Genomic DNA, 20205 nt, shown 5'->3' with positions numbered 1-20205 from the left:
TGTACCAAACATAAACAATATCTTTTCAAATAAGAGGAAATGTATGCAAACACCAGCTTCTGACAACAAAAATAAGGAATTTAAAGTCCTACAGTTTGTCTGATTTAGATCAGGTAATCATGGAAGCAAAAGGATATCTGAAATTATTTGTTTTATCATTATGCATGTTGAAGGAAAACATAATAGCAGAGTTCTTTTCCACCACAAAATTATTTACACCCTTCAGCTATTAACCTATTCAGCTAGAAGCATGAAGAGCTACTGGTTTATTCCACTTATGATTATTTCTCTACAGCAATCAACTGTCTCACATTCAGACTATGTTGAATAAAATATTGTCTTATGTCTTTTTTTTTTTTTAAGTTTCAACCATTAAAAGTTCAAAGTACTTTGGAAGAATCCTGGTGTCCTGGATAACCTGATGAATGCATTAAAATCAAGCAGCGTGTTTGTGTTCTAATAATACTCTTAAATCCACACAAATGTTGCTTGAGTTCTGGAGCTCAGATTTCTACTGGCACTATGACATCTGAAGATCATTTGTTATGAAAGTTACATACCAATTTTGTTTTGTTCCTTCTTTGTTAGCGCTGGGCTTCCCTTTTCATTTTCTGCTGTTGTTCTGCTCTCTTTTCTCAATCTGTTATTTTCTGGTGTCTCAGAACTTCTGCCTGCTAGGCTGCATCTTCTTCTTCCTCCCAAGCATTGGTATTTTCTTGCCATGTGTCTAAGTCACCTAATTCAGGAGATTAATGAGTAAAAGATATATCTTGAGTAGCTGCTAATCTACTAAAGAAACCTGTGCTACTATCTGGGGTGGCAAAATTTAATGGTTCTCTCTTCCTAATAACAATTTTGAGTCTCCCTTATCGTTGCTGTCATGCCCTTAAAATAGGTTCCGGTTGTTCCAAAGCATTTTGTTGTGTTGCCACATTCCCATTTCCTCCTTCAATCTTTACACTTGTGGGTGCATCTTCATCCCAGGAAGTCCACTCTTCAACATCTGTCTGCTTAGGAACTGATGAATAATCAACTGTGGTTGGCAAAGTTATTTGGCCTCCACTTAATTTCCATCCTCTGCCAGATCTGCGTATTAGTCTCTTTACGAGTGAGAATACTGTTGCTAGACAAGTACAAACTTTAAATAACTGGAACTGTGTGATGGCCGTGGTGAGACTCCAAACCTGCCCCTCCCCCTCCCAGCTTGCTGCTGAGCAGAGGCTGTGAGCTCTTGGGGCCCGGTGGGCGGTCCCAGCACCCGGCATTCAAAGCCGGCGCATGCTCTGTCACAGCCACGGTTGCCATCAACCAACTGCTATGGCTCACCCCCTCCTTCAATTGTAAATATACTTTTAAAGTTCTTTGTAATTTAAAAATATTGTAAAAACAGTAGAAAAATTAAATAATGAATCTTCCAATTAAACAAATGCAATTTTATTCTACTTAAGTATGTTCTCCTTAAATTTAAATAAACTTACTAATAAATAAACTATTATTGTAAGTACATTCTCAAAATTCCTTTTAAAGTAGCCTAACAGGTTGTATAAACTGAGCAATGTACCTAATAATAACACATATAAAATATAATAAAATTTAAAATATGTTAATACTTCAAATACTCTATTTACAAAATCAATTAAGTTTTTAATAAAAATATAAATGGATTTTTTATAACTTTAAAGTTATAAATTAATTACCTGAATTTTTAAAAATCTGACCTTTCTTCCTTAGCCATTTGTTACTTCAATATGTATAAAAATTTGGAGTTGTAATAACTTCATTAATACCAGTCTGTCATAAATAAAAATACATAAATCTTAGCTTCTAAAGTTTTATATTCTAGTTACACCTATTAAGGCTTTATATAAAACAGTAGTAACAAAGGAATAAAAATGCTGAAAGAATTAAAAAAACAGAAAAATTAAAAAAAATAAAAATAAGAAATGACCTTAGAAGTCCTCATAGAGATAACATGTACAAAACCTTTAAATAAGAAAGTAGCATTTAGGGTGGGCCATGGTGGCTCAGAAGGCAGAATTTTTGCCTGTCATATGGGAGACCCAGGTTCTAGTCCTGGTGCCTGCCCACATTTAAACAAACAGAATTCTAAACTAGTTTTTAAAAAACCATAACTTAATTCTGTATATTAACACATTTCTGGCATTATTCAGCAGTTAAAAATATTATTAAGAAAAATTTGAGTTCTTTGCTAAATTGAACTGAAAGACTTTAATTATATCATAAAATAATCTTTTTGTTCTAAATATAAAATATATAAATGCCTGGTCATACTCTAAACCCAAACATAAATTTCTTCCCTTCTTCCATTATGTTATAGATCTCTGGCTCTTCTTCCCTTCATAAATACTATTATTAAAAGGAAGCATACAGGTTCAAAAACTTTATAAATGTATTATCAAAGTTATTTATAATTCTATGCAGTTTAAGTAAATAAAAAGTATAGGTAAAACAAATACGGAAGGTAATAGAAAGTTTAAAATAATGGATTTTGTTTGTTATAGTCATTGTAGATTGCAAGCCGTAAATGGATAAAGAAAGTAACAGAGGATTAGAAGAAATAAACTTTATTTGTTATAGTCATTTTTAATTATAAGTTCTGAATGATTGTAAAAAGTTATAAAGAAGGAGTTTATGAAAATGAATTTTGTCTGTCATAGAATAATTGTAAAGAGTTATAAAAAAGAAGTTTATGAAAGTGAATTCTGTTATAATCAGTATTAACCAAAATTCAATAGGTCTGTTTATCATATATTTCAAAAAAAGAAAAGCTTTTGTATTAAGCTAAGTATTCATACAAAACTAAAGTTTTCTCTGTGTTCTATTAACGTGAATTGCTAGCATGCTCTTAATATAAAGTACTTTGAAAAACAATTTTTCTTAATCATCCAAATATTGTGTCTAAAATATCTCAGATCAAAATAATGTCCTTATTAATGTTTATACTGGCATTATCCTTTATTTCAGAAAACAAGTCTTCTCACTGTTAGGATAAAACAGCTACAAATAATTTGTTCTTTCACCTTGTATAAATGAGATGCTAAGGTACTAAAATAACTTACCCTATTGCATAAAAAGTATTTAAAACATATTACAGTGGTTAAAAATAATTTTCTATCTTGTACTAATTAAACTTAATGTTCATATAGTTGAATATTGTATAAAATCCTAAAATTTTAACAATATTCTCCCTATCAATTTTATATCCTGATAGTAATCTATATAATGTTAAGCAATGGTATCATGTTATTAATCATGGTTTTAATTGTTTTTAAAAAGGCTACAAATCATAAAAACAGCCAAATTGTCAGTTGTGCTGCTTTGCTCTAATACTTCTCTAAAAATATATGTGCTCAATTTTAAAAGAAAAGTTAAACAAAGATATATATTATGTTTTATCTGTTAAATAACATACTCTGATAAATGCGTAAAAATACAATAGAAAGAACTGTGAATTCTTAATATAAAACAACTGTCTAATAATGTTTTCATTTCTAAAAAAGCTTCATTTAAAAATACTTATAAAAATTAAAGCCCAGATTGTAACATTATCTATTACCATTACATTCTGAGGTACTTTACTCTTTATATAGCTCAGTAATTCCCTGAAACTTCAAATGTCTGTATAACATCTAAAACTCAAATTTAATTATTCTTCTCTAAAAGTTAGCATGGGTCCACACAGCAATGATTAAAAAATAAAAAAGATCAAACTCCAATTAAAGATGTAATGAAGCTGATATAGTTAAAACCAACATAAATCAATATACGAGACAAAAAATAATATTGTCTGTATTTTAAAGCTTTAACTTTTGTGTGAGATAAAAGAAAATGTTTGTGTTGACCAAAATTTGCACTATCTAATTTAATATGTCTAGTAAATTAAACAACCTAATTCACTTTATTTAATATGAAACCTGAAATAATAAACAAAATCTTGATGTTTTGTGTAAGTTAATGTTTTATACTCTACAATTCATAACGTTTGGGGCAAAAGATGAAAAAGTGTCTGCAAAGTCCCTCAAAGAACTAGGAAAGATGAAACTATTAGGAATTCCCTGGGAAGCCAAGGCCTCAATTTTAAGACTTGCCCTTATAAAACTTATTTCTATAATAGTAAGCTAACCCTACTTAGAATTAGTGCCTAAGAGCCATCTCCAGAAGATCTTTGTTGTTGCTTAAATGTGGTCTCTCTCTAAACCAAACTCTAAGCTTCTTCCCAATGTAGGACATAATTTCCATGAATATAAACCTGACTCTGGCAGTGTGAAATATAACTGACCTTGGCATCACAGGACATAGCTGGCCCTGGCACCATGAAACATAAGCTCCCAAAATGAGCCTGGTCCTAATGTGGATGAACTGACCAAAGTGGGGAAAAGAAATAGAGTTTTCTCAATAGTTAAGGAGATTTCAAATAGAGTTGAGAGGTTATTCTGGAGGTTACTCTTAGGCAAGCTTCAGATATTACAAACTGCCACAATATGGAAAACCCAACCAGCAGTGTTTCTAGAAACCCTAAAAAAAAATCTAATGCCCTACAAAATTTTACTTATTAAGTTTGTGTTTCAGGAACTTAAAACCTCTAAATTGTTACAATGCCAAAGAAGCTCTAAAATCTGAAGATACAAAACCATCCAAAAATAACAGCTAGTTTCATTAATTCATCCCTTGGATCTTATTAACAACATACTCCTTCTTTGCAGGGATTTCCCTAGAGAACAGGGGAGCAGAAGAGGAGCCATGCAGGATTAAGAAATGACAGACTCAAGAAATTAGATAAGTGGGGTCAGGGGACTCAAGCTCATCAGGAGCAAGAGCAAGAGCAAGAGCAAGAGCCCTGAATAAACTGACATCCATGTATTTATTGTGATTTACATGGGAACTGCTTTTAGGGAGTATAATCAAAGTAAGATTTATTTTGAACATCCGTCATGCCTGCAAAGCTACAAAGTTTGGTTCCCAGCTTCTTGTCCCAGGAGCTGTTTATTTCTTATCAGCATGCTCTTTATTCAGGTCTCTTTGGGCTCTTGAGTCAGTGTCTTTGAGAGCATTTGCTTCAGCAGGTTACCACATTAGCAGGGTATGGCATGCCTATGCCCTATGTCTTCAGTCAGCCCTGAGAACACTTGCTTCTGCAGTTCACCACATTAGCACGACATGGCATGCCTATGCCCCATGCCCTTGGCTGACAGCCAACTGCTTGAGTCTTCAGAGTGCCATCTCCAACACCCTTTAATTATCCTCCTAGTAACTTTCCTCCTAAACCCCTGCCTCATACAATGTCTAAGTTTGTTCACAGGTCAATAGCAGCCATGAGCAACCAGCAAAATTCTGAAAACATGCTCTTGCTACAACAGAAATTTAAAACCTGCTTCTGATGCAACCCAATTAATGATGTCTCTGCCTGGCTCAAAGCAATATTTCCTTCCCAAACTCTGCCCCTTTGACAGCAGGAAGTAGCCAAAGAAAAGAACACATTGTCCCTGCTCCTTCTAAAAATTGCTTTCAGCTGAGCTAAGACATCCCTCCAAACCTTATCCCTGATCCAGTAAATTTTATTGAAATAAAAAGGCAGGAATGTCAGGCCTCAGAAAGTAAACTTGAAATGTAAAATGAATTCTGTGACATAGGGTCCCCTTCAGTTTCTCTCCCTCAGCAGCTTCTCTGAGCTTCTCTGACAGGACCTGGTATGCCAGCAAGATAGACAAGCATGAATGAGCCAATGTCCCACCTGCCAGAAGACAGACTAGATAACCATGAGCATGAAGTCATGGCTGCACCAGCCTGATATCCCCCAGTGATGCCTGCAGTCCCACATCACCCCCTACCCATCTTGGCACATTTTTTCTTTTAAAACCACAAGCTGTCAGAAAGAGAGTTGGAGCCATTTCTCCTTTTGCTAACATGTTTTGCTGGCTCCCACCTTCCTGCTCTCCCTTTGCCCTCACACTGTTGCTTTCTTTCTCTCTAACAATAAACCCATTAAGCTTTAACTTGCTGTCTCATGTGGAATCCCTTAATGCCTAACACCAACCATCCTGGGAATGACTCTCAAATTCTGTTGAAAACTGAGACAGCTGTCCAGATGGCAGAGAAAGGCTGGACCCACTGTACCTGAGAGAAAGGACCAGTAACCTGAGCCAGATGATAAATTTGATTCCTGGAAAATAACTCCAACTTCGGATGCCCTCTCCAGTTAACTTTTCAGTATCACCTAAGGACAGTCATCTAAAGGTTAGTTCCCCAATACAGAATAATCCCACAGTTGTCAGGGTGGACAAAACAGAAAATTTGGAGCAAACCATAAGGGTAGGGACAGGGTGCAGAGACACAAATGCCTGGGCAGGATGGATCATATACAGTCCAGAGTCTAAACAAAAGCAACTGATATGCATGTATAACAGGTCAACCCACTGTTCTTGTCATGCCCTTTCTGATGGATATGAAGGAACATGAAAAGAAGTTCACGTGCATGGTACTCATTTTTCAGAAAACTGAAAATTGTAGTATAATGTCTTTTCTATTCCCTCCTTGGGGTGGAAAAGTCAAGGCCATACTGGCATCTCACCTTGGCTCAGAAAACCACGCTGCCTGTCTCTCTGATGGAAAGAAGGGCTCCAGGACCTTGGGACCATGGTCTCCATGTACCAAAACATGGGATGTGGTTGAGGATAGCACTTAAAATATCTCCAATTTAACCACACCACAAGCAGGCCTTTGGTGGTATTGTGGAAAGGGCATCCTCTGACAAGTTTTACCCAAGAAGTGGAAAGGGACCTGTGCTCTGGTCCAGTTGGCCATACAATTCACCCTGGCATTTGAAACGTAGGAGGATCAAGTTAATTTAGACAGTATAGTGGTGCCAAGGGAAATCCCAGATTAGTTTCAAACTAAAATCCAGTTACCTGCAGGATCTGAGTACACCAAGGATGCAGTTGAGGAAATAAAACAGTTGGATGCTACTATACAAATGACCTGGGAAAATAAGATGGCCCTAGTCATGATGTTAGCTGAAAAGGGAGGTGTTTGCATTATGGTCAGGGATAGTTGTTGTACATTTATCCCCAATAATACAATTCCAAATGAAATTATCTCTGAAGCTTTACAAGGTCTTCTTATCTGAAGAATTCATGAAAAATTCAGACATGGATGACCCCCTCATAAGATGGTTAGAAAACTGGTTTGGGGAAAGGAAAAGGGTGGCACTGTCCATGCTAGTTTCTTTAACCATCATAGATGGGGTAGTCACAGCACCTAGGTGCATCATTATCTCATGTGCCTACAGGTTAGTTCAGAGATTCATCAAGGATCTCCTTAAAAAGGAAGATTCCTATGATGAAAAATGTGAAAATGATCTTATCAAGTTTGAAGAAAGCCTAAAATATGAAAACTAAAAAAGTTCAAAAAAAGAGAGGGGGGATTTGTAAGAAAATTAAGTTTAGCTTTCACACACGATGGCATAGGAAAGGGCTGCAGAACAACTCAGGTTGCAGGCAGGGAAGGAGAACACCTTCGATGTAAGCCTAGAATTGACACCAAACAGGTAGAAACAAATTTAACTAAGTAATCACCAGGGACAATGAAATATAAAGCATAATCAAAAGTGGACACTTTCTGCCAAAAATTTGAATTAGTTAGATTATCTGGAGAGGCTGTAACCTCTGGAGTATCCAATCAGCAGAGAAACAGGAGAGGGACTTGGGAGTTAGGTAAATATCTCTGCTTTTAGTTGCTCAGATTATGGCCACCTTTTTGGGGGGTGGCACCTATTCTTGCAAGATTGTGAATAAATTCTTTTCTTCTCCACAGTGGGGGGAACATTTATTCTCTTTCAAGTACAGCATTCTTTCTAACACTGCTAGCAAGATAAATCCAAACAGACTCATTCTGCTGATATTCAGACTGATGGATGCTAAAAATAGAGAATTCTGAAAGCTATGAGAGTTAGCAACATGTACTATAACAAGGAATATCAATGTGATTAAGCACCCATTTCTCATCGGAAATCACAGAGGCAAGAAGGCTGTGGGATTATGTATTTTAAGTGTTAAAGGTAACAAGTTGACAACCGAGGATTCTATATCAGGCAAAACTGTCTTTCAAAAATGAGGAAGACAACTCTGCCAGTGAAATCATTGCCCTCCCCCCTATGTGGGACATGACATCAAGGGTTGAACGTCTCCCTGGTGGTATGGGAGATGACCCCCAGGGATGAGTCTGGCCCTGGCAGTGTGGAATTAACAATGCCATCTTGACCAAAAGAGGGAAAGAAACATTACAAATAAGGTATCAGTGACTGAGAGTGTTCAAATAGAGTTGAGAGGCTACTCTGGAGTTCACTCCTATGCAAGTTTCAGTTAGACATTGCTACCTATCATAACTTGCCAAATCCCAACAAAACCATTCCAACCAATCCTAAAGAATACCTAGGGCAATATACAAGATTCTACAAAGGTTTCATGCACTAGGATAACTTTCCAGAAGCCTACAACCTCCAGATAGTTCCCTGGACAATAAAGTCCTGAAACCTAGAGGGGCGAGCCTCTCCAGAACATTAGCTAGATTCACCTCCCTACCCCATATTATTGACAGACCCTTCCAATGTGAAAAAGTTAGGATGGGCATAGCCCAAATACCCCTAAAAAGTTGGAGAAAAATCAAAGTTGATGGTGGAGTTATACAGAGAAGGTAGGTTTTGACAAGTGACTATGATTGCTGAACCATTAAATTGATATTTCTTTTAGTCTCCAGTTTCTTAGAGCAGCTAAAAGTGAAAACCTAAAATTGTGGAATTATAATCCATACCAAACTCTGAAATCTGTTCTACGACTAATTGTTGCGATGTGCTTTGAAATGTATTGCTTTTTTGCATAAACATTATTTTTCACAAAAAAAGGAAAAAAGGTCAATTGTGATGATAAAAAAAATTTATCACTTCCAGCCACCAGTATTTTGGAGCAGCTAGAAGGAAAAATCTGAGATGATTATATGTTTGCCCGTGACAAACTCTGGGATCTGTCCTGTAGCTACTTGTTGAAAAGTGCTTTAAAAAGTACTGTTCTTTTTCCTTTCTTTGCTTTGTATATATGTTATATTATAAAATAATAAAAGTAAAGAACAAACAAACAGATAGGAAACATAAAAACTTCATGGAATTATCAAAGAGGAAAAGAAAAATTCCAGAAAAATGCAGAAGAGACTAAATATAAAAATTTAGTGATAAAATATCTTTTAAAGCTCAAAATTAAAATCTTTCCCAAATGAACTGAAATGCTGTTGAAATAATAGCAATTGAGGTTTATGAATTTACATAGTTTACTAGCTCTAGAGGAGGATGAAGAGTTGAAGCTCTTTAGGGAATTCTGCAACGATTTTCAATTGTGTTTTAAAATGCTTAATGAATGGAGAGAAACAAAAACTGTCCATCAGTAGGACTGGTTTAGTAAATCCCGATGTATACTTTCAATGGCATCCCAAGTAGCCATAGAAAAGAATGAAAGATCCCATTGTGCCCTGATATAAAAAGCAATATCTCTAGAGAACATTATGCTGAGTGAGTGTAGCCAAAAACTAAAGGACAAATACTGTATGGTCCCACTGATGTGAACAGACATTCGAGAATAAATTTGGAATATGTCCTTGATAACAGAGTCCAGCAGGAGGTAGAAACAGGGTAAGATAATGGCCAATTGGAGTTGAAGGGATACAGACGGTGTAACAGGACTAGATACAAAAACTCAAAAATGGACAGCACAATAATACCTAATTGTAAAGTAATCATGTTAAAACACTGAATGAAGCTGCATCTGAGCTATAGGTTTTCGTTTTGTTTTGTTTTGTTTTGTTTTGTTTTGATTTTGCTATTATTACTTTTATTTTTTTCTCTATATTAACATTCTATATCTTTTTCGGTTATGTTGCTAGTTCTTCTAAACCAATGCAAATGTACTAAGAAATGATGATCATGCATCTATGTGATGATGTTAAGAATTAATGATTGCATATGTAGAATGGTATGATCTCTAAATGTTGGGTTAATTTCTTTTTTTCCGTTAATTAAAAAAAAAAAAAGAGAAGGGATAATTGGAAAAAAAAAAAAAAAGCAATATCTGAGACAGATTTGGGACCATTATGCTGCCAGCTCTCTTATTATGCATATAGTAATAAACTCTTTTTCTCTTTGAAACCTTGGTGTCTCAGGGATTGGTTATTGAGCACATTGGGTAGAAAATCCATAGCCTTTGTCTGGTAACAATTTGGTGTCCCTCTGGGATGTATGCCTGAATCTCTGGAGCTGCAGTAAAGCAGGTGAGCCAGAAAACACTTTTGCAGCCGCTGGACTTAATTTAGCCTAGAGGCTCAGCAACCAGGGTTTCTCTGTTCTGCCAGTACTCCAGAGATTTTTGGCACCTTGAGAAAGCTTCAAAGAGAGAAATCATTCCCAGTTCCATGTCTGGACATCTGACTGGGTGAGTAGGTCATCAGGGCAAAAATGAGTTGGGGAGTAAACAGGTGGCTTGAATCTCCTTGACCTAGGCCTGGGTCATGCTTCCCAAACAATCCCCTTTGCTCTGACCTCTGTACCTTCTGATTTTGGGCACCATACTATACAGGTGTGGCTGACTGGGTGAGTGGGTCATCAGGGTAAAAGTGGATCAGGAAGTAAATAGGAGGTTCAAGTCCTCTTGACCCGGGCCAAGGTCATGCTTCCAGTATGTTCCTCTTCGCTCTGACCTCTACACCTTCTGATTTTGGGCACTGAACAGTACAGGGGTTGAAGTCCTGACCTAATCCAACAATTAACTGGTGTTTAATGAAACTAAGTAGGCTGGTTAGCTGGTGTGTTACCTAAGTATTGGTTAATTGTTAAATTGGTGTGATGAGTGTTTTATGTCTGTTTAACTGTTAATTGATATATTCGGTGTGTGTCCTGTGCAGGGTTTGAGGCTCTGGCCTAAATTTGTCTGTTGACTATACTCCTAAAATATGAGTAATACAACAGTTAATTAGAATTTAATGAAATTAAATAAGCCTATTTAAATGCTAGCCAGTGTGTTACCTGGGCATAGTAATAGTTGATGTTTAGTTGTTAACCAGTGTGTTAAGCATTTAATGCCTGTTTGTTAGCTGGTGTGTTTAGTCTAGTTATTAATTTGGCGTGTTCTTTCATTTGTATTGGTCAAATGTTCCTAATTGGTTATTGGCTACAGAAAATCTTTTAAAAAGGAAACCTTTGGGCTGTATTGAAAAATTGAGAAGCTTTTTGTTATTAGTCTATAGAAGGATTTTGTTTCTGTAACAATCTGGTCTCAGTATGATTTAAAATGAAAATATTATCATGATAGTTAAAGTTGAAGATATAGTAGTTAGAATTGTTCCACAAAATTTAGAAATGGAATGAGATAATATATTCAATCATTTATTTGTCCCTCTCAAAAGTATATCTGTGTTTCTCTTTTTTGAGTAACTAATTTTCTATTTCTAAGTATTTTCAATGTATATTCTCATACATACATATTCCAGATGCTAATAGCAAATTAATAAAATTCTTAAAGAGCTCTATTTGAACTGCCTAAAATAATTAGGGGCTTGATATAAATATATAAATTGATACTTCTGAAATAAAAGAGAACAAAGAACTCTTTGAATGGCAAGGTTCAAAACCTTAGTTTTGTATTACTGCAAACAGACTAGGACATTAGGAAGAAACCAACTCTGGAATTTCCTTATGGCAGCAGAAAACTGCCAAAAGTCCACTTCTGGAAAAAGCAGAGAACTTTCCCAGTGGTTCTGGTTAAGACTCTTAGTAAAATGAATCTAATAATTGGAAATAGTTAAAAGAAAAGTATCAGAACTCTCAAAATTCTGTGGCCCTCACTTAAAACTTTCAAACCCAGCAAGCCTGATATGTTTCTGTCTGTGCGACCTATCCCTCCTCTAAAGCCCAACCACCTGTAACAGTTATGGGTATAGGGCTAGACACAAAGATACAGCAAGGTGTGGGTAAGAGTTCTTTTTTTTTTCACTAAGCCTGGAGATTAGAAATGCTAAGCATAAAGAATGTTGCAGAATAGGCTATGTTTATTAATATAATTTTCTTCAATAATACCTTTGCAATGGTAACTGCAGTAATCAGATTATTATAAAAATATAGTCTTAAGATAGAACTAACTGAGTAAAATCTAATTATCAAATTTCAGTAAGTAAAATGAAAGAGCTTTGAAAGATATGGAAAAGATCTCCTGAATTTAGGCTTGGGACAAATTAAATGGTTGCAGTTTATTTTTTAGAACTTGATAGTCAATGTACTTCTTAAATTTCTTGTATTTTAAGATGTTATTAAGACAAAGAGATTTTTCAACCTTTTATAAAAGGAATTTTATGATAAATTTTGAATTGAACAAAGGTAGTTTATTCTGCTTTGGTATATTCTCCCTAAATCTATAATAAGCTTACTAAAAAATGAGCTAGTATCATAAATACATACTCAAAATTCCTCTTAAAATAGCCTAACTAGATATGTTAAGTTACATAAACTAAGCAACATACCTGATGATAATAATACTTACATAAAATATAATTAATAATATGCTGATGCTTCAAATAAACCCTATTTAAGAAATTGGTTAAGTTTAATGAGAAATATAAATGGATTTTTTATAACCTTGATAACCTGGATATCAAAGAATCTGACTTTTTGTTACTTGGCCATTTGTTACCTTAGTGTATGTAAGAATTTGAATTTGTAGTGGCTTTGTTAATGTTGATCTGTCAAGAATTAAAATGACATGAATTCTAGTTATACTATACATGTACTAAGGCAGAGTATAAGACAGTGGTAACAACAGAATAAAAATGCTGAAAGAATTTATGAAGCAGGTAGATAAAGAATGACCTAAGAAGTCCTCATAGAAGAAATGACATGTGTAAGACCTTTAAATAAGAAAGTAGCATTTAATAAAATAAAACTCTGAACCAATTTTTAGAAACCTAACTTAATTTTGTGAACTAACACATTCCTGGCATTGTTAAGCATTTGGAAATAATGTTGAGAAAAATTTGAGTTTTTTCTGAATGTAAGCTCTTTAAATATAAAAAAGCTGATTATATTTCAAACTTGGGGCATTTCTGACCTCTGAAGGTAGTGCTGAACTGGGCTGAGAAACTTTAGGAATACTGTAAAGTGATCATTTGTGTGTTCTGAGTATAGATGCCTGGCTGTGTTCCAAACCCAAGTATAAATTTCTTTCTTCTTCCATTGTTTTGTAGTATCTCTATCTCTTTTCCCTTTGTGAATTGGAAGGAATTACACAGGTTCAAAAGCTTTGTGTATCACATATTTTTAAAAAAGGAAGCTTTTGCATTAACCTGAGTATTCATATAAAACTAAAGTTTAGTTTTCTCCCTGCTAAAATAACATGGAAATCAGCAGAGAGTGCCAAGATGATTGTTAGCAAGGTGTGGGATTTAGTTCGTCCTCCAGAACAGCTATTAAACAGCCAGGAACAGTACAGAACAACTCCTGGGGCCACGTCAGTGGTCAGACACACAGTGTACCCCAGTCTGGACCAGTTGGACTGTCCGTGAGCCCCCCAGATTCATGAGTTCCCCAAGCCATGGTGGCCGGTGCCCCTTCCCCACAGGCTCCTTCCCAGAGGGGAAGGGAAAGAGACTTTACCAGCAGCAGGGGCTGAGTGCAACTAAGCTTCAATTGTGGAATTAATTCACAAATTCTGACTACTAAAAATAGGTCCCCAGCTCAGCTGAACCTGGTCAAAGCAGAGGTTGTTGATTTTTGCCCTGGCGCCAAGGGGGCAGAGCTGATGGAAAAAGAAAAAAAAAAAAAAAAGAAACAGAGGTTTTTTGAATCAGACAGCACATAATATTTGAAAGGATCTAGGCTCTGAAGGAAAGAAGGGGGCACATAGGATCCGAAGGTACACAAAGCAACATACCAACTTATGCTCTTGATTGGCAAACCTGAGGAACGGGGTCCTGCTCTGAGAAGGATGTTTCTCTCTCTCTCTTTTTTTTGTAGTTGTATTTCTACAAGGCTGGACTGCCTTTTGATACAGCTGCAAGGCTTCTCAGGCTACAACTGCCCCAGGCATAGGCAGAAACAAGTTTGTTAGAGAGCTTGTCTGGAGCCTATGCCTTCCCCGGAAGAGGGGTGGGGCCCAGCTCAGGTGGATTCCCTCCCTCAAGGAATTCAAACCCCAGAGTTTGGAAATATGAAGCCATTAAAGCTAGTCTACAACCTCTCCTCTGTCTCCACTATGGCCCCAGCACAGAGAGTCTGCTGAAGTTAAAGGTACTGCATCAACTTATGCTAGTGGGACCCGCAGGCAGACAAGCACCACATACTGGGCAGGGTAGGAAAAGTAGAGTCCAGAGACTTCACAGGAAAGTCTTTCAACCTGCTGGGTCTCACCCTCAGGGCAAACTGATGCAGGTGACTCTTTCCTCCTGACAGGAGGCCAGTTTGGTCTGGGAAAATCTGGCTGGGGTCTATAATACCTAAGGAGATCCTCCTAATGGTGGGGTGGGGGGGAAGGCACCATACAGGCAGGGTAAGAAACAAGAAAACAAGAACTGAAAAATTCTGTTCTGTTAAACAAAACTAAACTAATGGTCCAGAATAAGCTGAGCTGAATGTCAAAGAACAGATAGATAACAAAGTCATCCAGCAAAAAAATCCTAGGTAAAAGAAGTGAAAACAATCTCCAGAATAAACTAGTTAAGGTAACTAAATGCCTAGACATCAGCAAAAAATAATGGCTCACACTAGGGAAATTGAAGATATGGCCCAGTCAAAGGAATAAACCAATAATTCACATGAGATACAGGAGTTGAAACAGTTAATTCAGAATGTTCTAACAGACATGGAAAAATCAAATCAATGAACTGAGGGAGGATATAAAGAAGGCAAGGAGCTAACAAAAAGAAGAAACTGAAAGTCTAAAAAAACAAATCACAGAACTTATGGGAATGAAAGCACAGTAGAAGACATTAAAAAAAACAATGGAAACCTACAATGTCAGAAATCAAGAAGCAGAAGACAAGATTAGTGAACTGGAAGACAGAACATCTGAAATCTGACAAGCAAAAGAAAATATAGGGAAAAGAATGGAAAAATATGAGCAGGGACTCAGGGAGTTGAATGACAACATGAAGCACTTATATGTGTTGTGGGTGTCCCAGAAGGAGAACAGAAGGGAAAAGGGGGAGAAAAACTAATGGAGGAAATTGTCACTGAAAATTTCCCAACTCTTATGAAAGACTTAAAATTACAGATCCAAGAAGTGCAGCATACTCCAAAGAGAATAGATCCAAATAGACATACTCCAAGACACTTACTAATCAGAATGTCATGTGTCAAAGAGAAAGAGAGGATCTTGAAAGCAGCAAGAGAAAAACAATCCATCACATACAAGGGAAGCCCAATAAGACTATGCATAGATTTCTTAGCAAAAACCATGGAAGCGAGAAGACAGAAGGATGATATATTTTAATTTCTAAAAGAGAAGACCTGCCAACCAAGAATTCTATATCCAGCAAAATTTCTTCAAAAATGGGGGGGGGGTAAGTTAAAACATTTTCAGACAAAAAGTCACTGAGAGAATTTGTGACCAAGAGATCAACTCTGCAAGAAATACTAAAGGGAGCACTAGAGGCAGATATGAAAAGACAGGAGACAGAGGTGTGGAGAAGAGTGTAGAAATGAAGACTATCAGTAAAGGTAAAAAGAAGAAAAATTAAATATGACATATAAAATCCAAAAGGCAAAATGGTAGAAGAAAGTACTACTCATAAAATAATAACACTAAATGTTAATGGATTAAACTCCCCAATCAAAAGACAGACTGGCAGAATGGATTAAGAAACAGGACCCAGTGCGGGCCATAATGGTTCAGCAGGCAGAGTTCTCACCTGCCATGACAGAGACCCAGGTTCAATTTCCGGAACCTGCCCATGCAAAAAACAAACAAACAACAACAACAAAAAAAAAACAGGACCCATCTATATACTGTCTAAAGGAAACACATCTTAGACCCAAGGATAAACATAGGTTGAAAGAGAAAGGTTGGGAAAAGATATTTCATGCAAATAACAATCAGAAAAGAGCAGGAGTAGCTATACTAATATCCAACAGATTAGACTTCAAATGTAAAACAGTTAAAAGAGGTAAAGAAGGACACTATGTATTAATAAAAGGAACAATTTAACAAGGACACATAACAATCATAAATATTTATGCACCAAGCCAGAATGCTCCAAAATACATGAGGCAAACACTGAAAAGAAAGATAGATACATCTACCATAATAGTTGGGGACTTGAATTCCCCACTCTCATCAATGGACAGAACATCTAGACAGAGGATCAATTAAGAAACAGAGAATTTGAATATTACAATAAATGAGCTAAACTTAACAGACATTTATAGGACATTACACCCCAAAACAGCAGGATACATCTTTTTCTCAAGTGCTCATGGATCATTCTCAAGGATAGACCATAGGCTGGGCCACAAAGCAAGTCTCAGTAAATATAAAAAGATTGAAATCATACAAAACACTTTCTCAGATCATAAAGGAATGAAACTGGAAATCAATAATAGGCACAGTGCCAGAAAATTCACAAATATGTGGAGGCTCAACAACATACTCTTAAGCAACCAGTGTGTCAAGGAAGAAATTACAAGAGAAATCAGTAAATATCTCTAGGCAAATGAAAATGAAAACACAACATATCAAAATTTATGGGATGCAGCAAAGGCAGTGCTAAGAGGGAAATTTATTGCCCTAAACACCTATATCAAAAAAGAAGAAAGGACAAAAATCAAGAATTAACTTAGAAGAAGTAGAGAAAGAACAGCAAACTAACCCAAAACCAAGCAAAAAGAAAGAAATAATGATTAGAACAGAAATAAATGAAATTGAGAACATGAAAACAATCAAGAAAATCAACAAAACCAGAAGTTGGTTCTGTGAGAAAATCAATAAGATTGATGGACCCTTAGTGAGGTTGACAAAAAGAAGAGAGAGGATGCAAATAAATAAAATCAGAAATAGAAGAGAAGACATAACCACTGACCCCACAGAAATAAAGGAAGTAATGAGATGATACTATGAACAACTTAATGCTAATAAATTTGACAATGTAGATGAAATGGACAACTTTCTAGAAAGGCATGAACAACCGATATTGGCTTTAGAAGAAATAGACAGCCTCAACAAGCCAATCATAAGTAAAGAAATTGAATCAGTCATTAAGAAGCTCCCCAAAAAGAAAAGTCCAGGCCCAGATGACTTCATGTGTGAATTCCACTAAACATTCAAGTTAGAATTAGTACCAATCCTTCTCAAACTCTTCAAAAAAATTGAAGAGGAGAGAAAGCTACCTAACTCATTCTATGAAGCCAACATCACCTGCATACCAAAACCAGACAAAGATATTACAAAAAAAGAAAACTACAAACCAATCTCTGTAATGAATATAGATGCAAAAATCCTCAACAAAATTCTATCAAATTGACTCCAGCAGTGCATTAAGAGAATTATACACCATGACCAAGTAGGATTTATCCCAGGTATGCAAGGATGGTTCAACATAAGAAAATCAATTAATGTGATACACCATATCAACAAATCAGAGCAGAAACCATATGATCATCTCGATTGATGCAGAAAAGACATTGGACAAAATTCAACATCCTTTCCTGTTGAAAACACTTCAAAGGATAGGAATAGAAGGGAACTTCCTCAAAATGATAAAGGGAATATATGAAAAACCCACAGCTAGCATCATCCTCAATGAGGAAAAACTGAAAACTTTCCCCCTAAGATCAGGAACAAGACAAGGATGTCCACTATCACCACTTTTATTCAACATTGTGTTGGAAGTTCTAACCAGAGTAGACAAGAAAAAGAAACACAAAGCATCAAAATTGGAGAGAAAGAAGTAAAACTCTCACTGTTTGCAGATGATATGATTCTATATGTCAAAAATTCTGAAGAATCCACAGCAGAACTACTAGAGCTATTAAATGAGTACAGAAAAGTGGGAGTTACAAGATCAGCACTCAAAAATCTATAGTGTTTCTATACAGTAGGAATGAACAATCTGAGGGGGAAGCCAAGAAAAAAAATCCATTTACAATTGCAACCAAAAGAATAAAATATTTAGGAAAAATTTAACTAAAGAGAGGAAAGATATATTTAAAGAAAACTACAATAAATTGTTAAAAGAAACCACAGAAGACCTAAATAAATGGAAGGGCATACTATGTTCATGGACTGGAAGACTAAATGTAGCTAAGATGTCGATTCTACCTCAATTGATTTACAGATTCAATGCAATACCAATTAAAATCCCCAAAACGTACTTTTCATAACTAGAAAAACCAATAACCAAATTTATCTGGAAGGGAAGGGTGCCCTGAATAGCTAAAAGTATCCTTAAAAAAAAATGTTGGAGGTGTCATACTACCTGACTTTAAGGAGTATTTTGAAGCTACAGTGGTCAAAACAGCATGGGACTGGCATAAAGATAGATATACTAACCAGTGGAATAGAATACAGTGTTCCAGTATAGACCCTCTCATCTATGGACAATTGATCTTTGATAAGGCTGTAAAGCCAACTCACCTGGGACAGAATAGTCTCTTCAATAAATGGTGCCTATAGAACTGGATATCTATATGCAAAAGAATGAAAGAGGATCCATATCTAACACCCTATAAAAAAATTAACTCAAAATGGATTAAAGGCCTAAACATTAGATCTAAGACCATAAAACTGTTAGAAGAAAATGTAGGGAGATATCTTATAAATCTTATAATAGGAGGCAGTTTCCTAGACCTTAAACTCAAAGCATGAGCACTGAAGTAAGAAATAAATAAACGGGAACTCCTCAAAATGAAACACTTTTATGCATCAAAGAACTTCATCAAGGAAGTAAAAAGACAGCCACACAATGGGAGACAATATTTGGAAATAATACATGAGATAAAGGTCTAGTATCCAGAATATATAAAGAGATTGTTCAACTCAACAACAAAAAGGCAGCCAATCCAACTACAAAATGGGAAAAAGACTTGAAAAGACACCTCTCAGAAGAGGATATACAAATGGCCAAAAGGCATATGAAGAGATGCTCAATGCCCCTGGCCATTAGAGAAATGCAAATCAAAACCACAATGAGATATCATCTCACACCCACCAGAATGGCCATTATCAACAAAACAGAAAATGACAAGTGCTGGAGAGGATGTGGAGAAAGAGGCACACTTATTCACTGTTGGTGGGAATGTCAAATGTTACAACCACTACGGAAGGCAGTTTGGTGGTTCCTCAAAAAGCTGAATATAGAATTGCCATATGACCCAGCAATACCACTGCTAGGTATCTACTCAGAGGACGTGAGGGCAAAGACGCAAACGGATATTTGCACACCAATGTTTATAGCAGCATTATTTACAATTGCAAAGAGATGGAAACAGCCAAAATGTCCATCAACAGACGAGTAGCTAAACAAACTGTGGTATATACATACGATGGAATATTATACAGCTTTAAGACAGAATAAACTTATGAAGTATGTAACAACATGGATGAACATTGAGAACATTATGCTGAGCAAGACTAGCCAAAAACTAAAGGACAAATACTGTATGATCTCACTGATATGAACTGACATTAGTGAATAAACTTGGAACATTTCGTTGGTAACAGAAACCATCAGGAGATAGAAATAGGGTGATATATTGGGTAATAGGAGCTGAAGGGATACAGACTGTGCAATGGGACTGGATTAAAAAACTCAGAAATGGACAGCACAATACTACCTAACTGTGATGTAATTATGTTAAAACAATGAATGAAGCTGCATGTGAGAATGATAGAGAGAGGAGGACTGGGGCATAAATGAAATCAGAAAGAAAGAGAGATGTTAAAGATTGAGACGGTATAATCTAAGAATGCCTAGAGTGTATAATAATAGTGAAATGTACAATGTACAAATTTTTAAAATGTTTTTGCATGAGGAAGAACAAAGGAATGTCACTATTGCAGAGTGCTGAAAACAGATGGTAATTAATATTTTAAAATGTCATCTTATGTGTGAGACTAAAGCAAAAAAAATGTTTATTTCTTACAAAATTTATATTTTGGGTAGTGCATT

At 35.9% G+C, this 20205-nt stretch overlaps 1 pseudogene; it reads right to left on the bottom strand.

The window, feature by feature from the left end:
• Nucleotides 1-543: 543 nt before the first annotated feature.
• LOC143657532 (receptor-binding cancer antigen expressed on SiSo cells pseudogene) lies at nucleotides 544-1265 on the bottom strand (annotated as a pseudogene).
• Between the last annotated feature and the right edge of the window lie 18940 nt (nucleotides 1266-20205).

The sequence above is a fragment of the Tamandua tetradactyla genome, chromosome 2, assembly GCF_023851605.1.
Source record: "Tamandua tetradactyla isolate mTamTet1 chromosome 2, mTamTet1.pri, whole genome shotgun sequence".
NCBI classification, from domain to species: Eukaryota; Metazoa; Chordata; class Mammalia; order Pilosa; family Myrmecophagidae; genus Tamandua; species Tamandua tetradactyla.
This window is presented reverse-complemented; position numbering and strand designations above follow the sequence as displayed.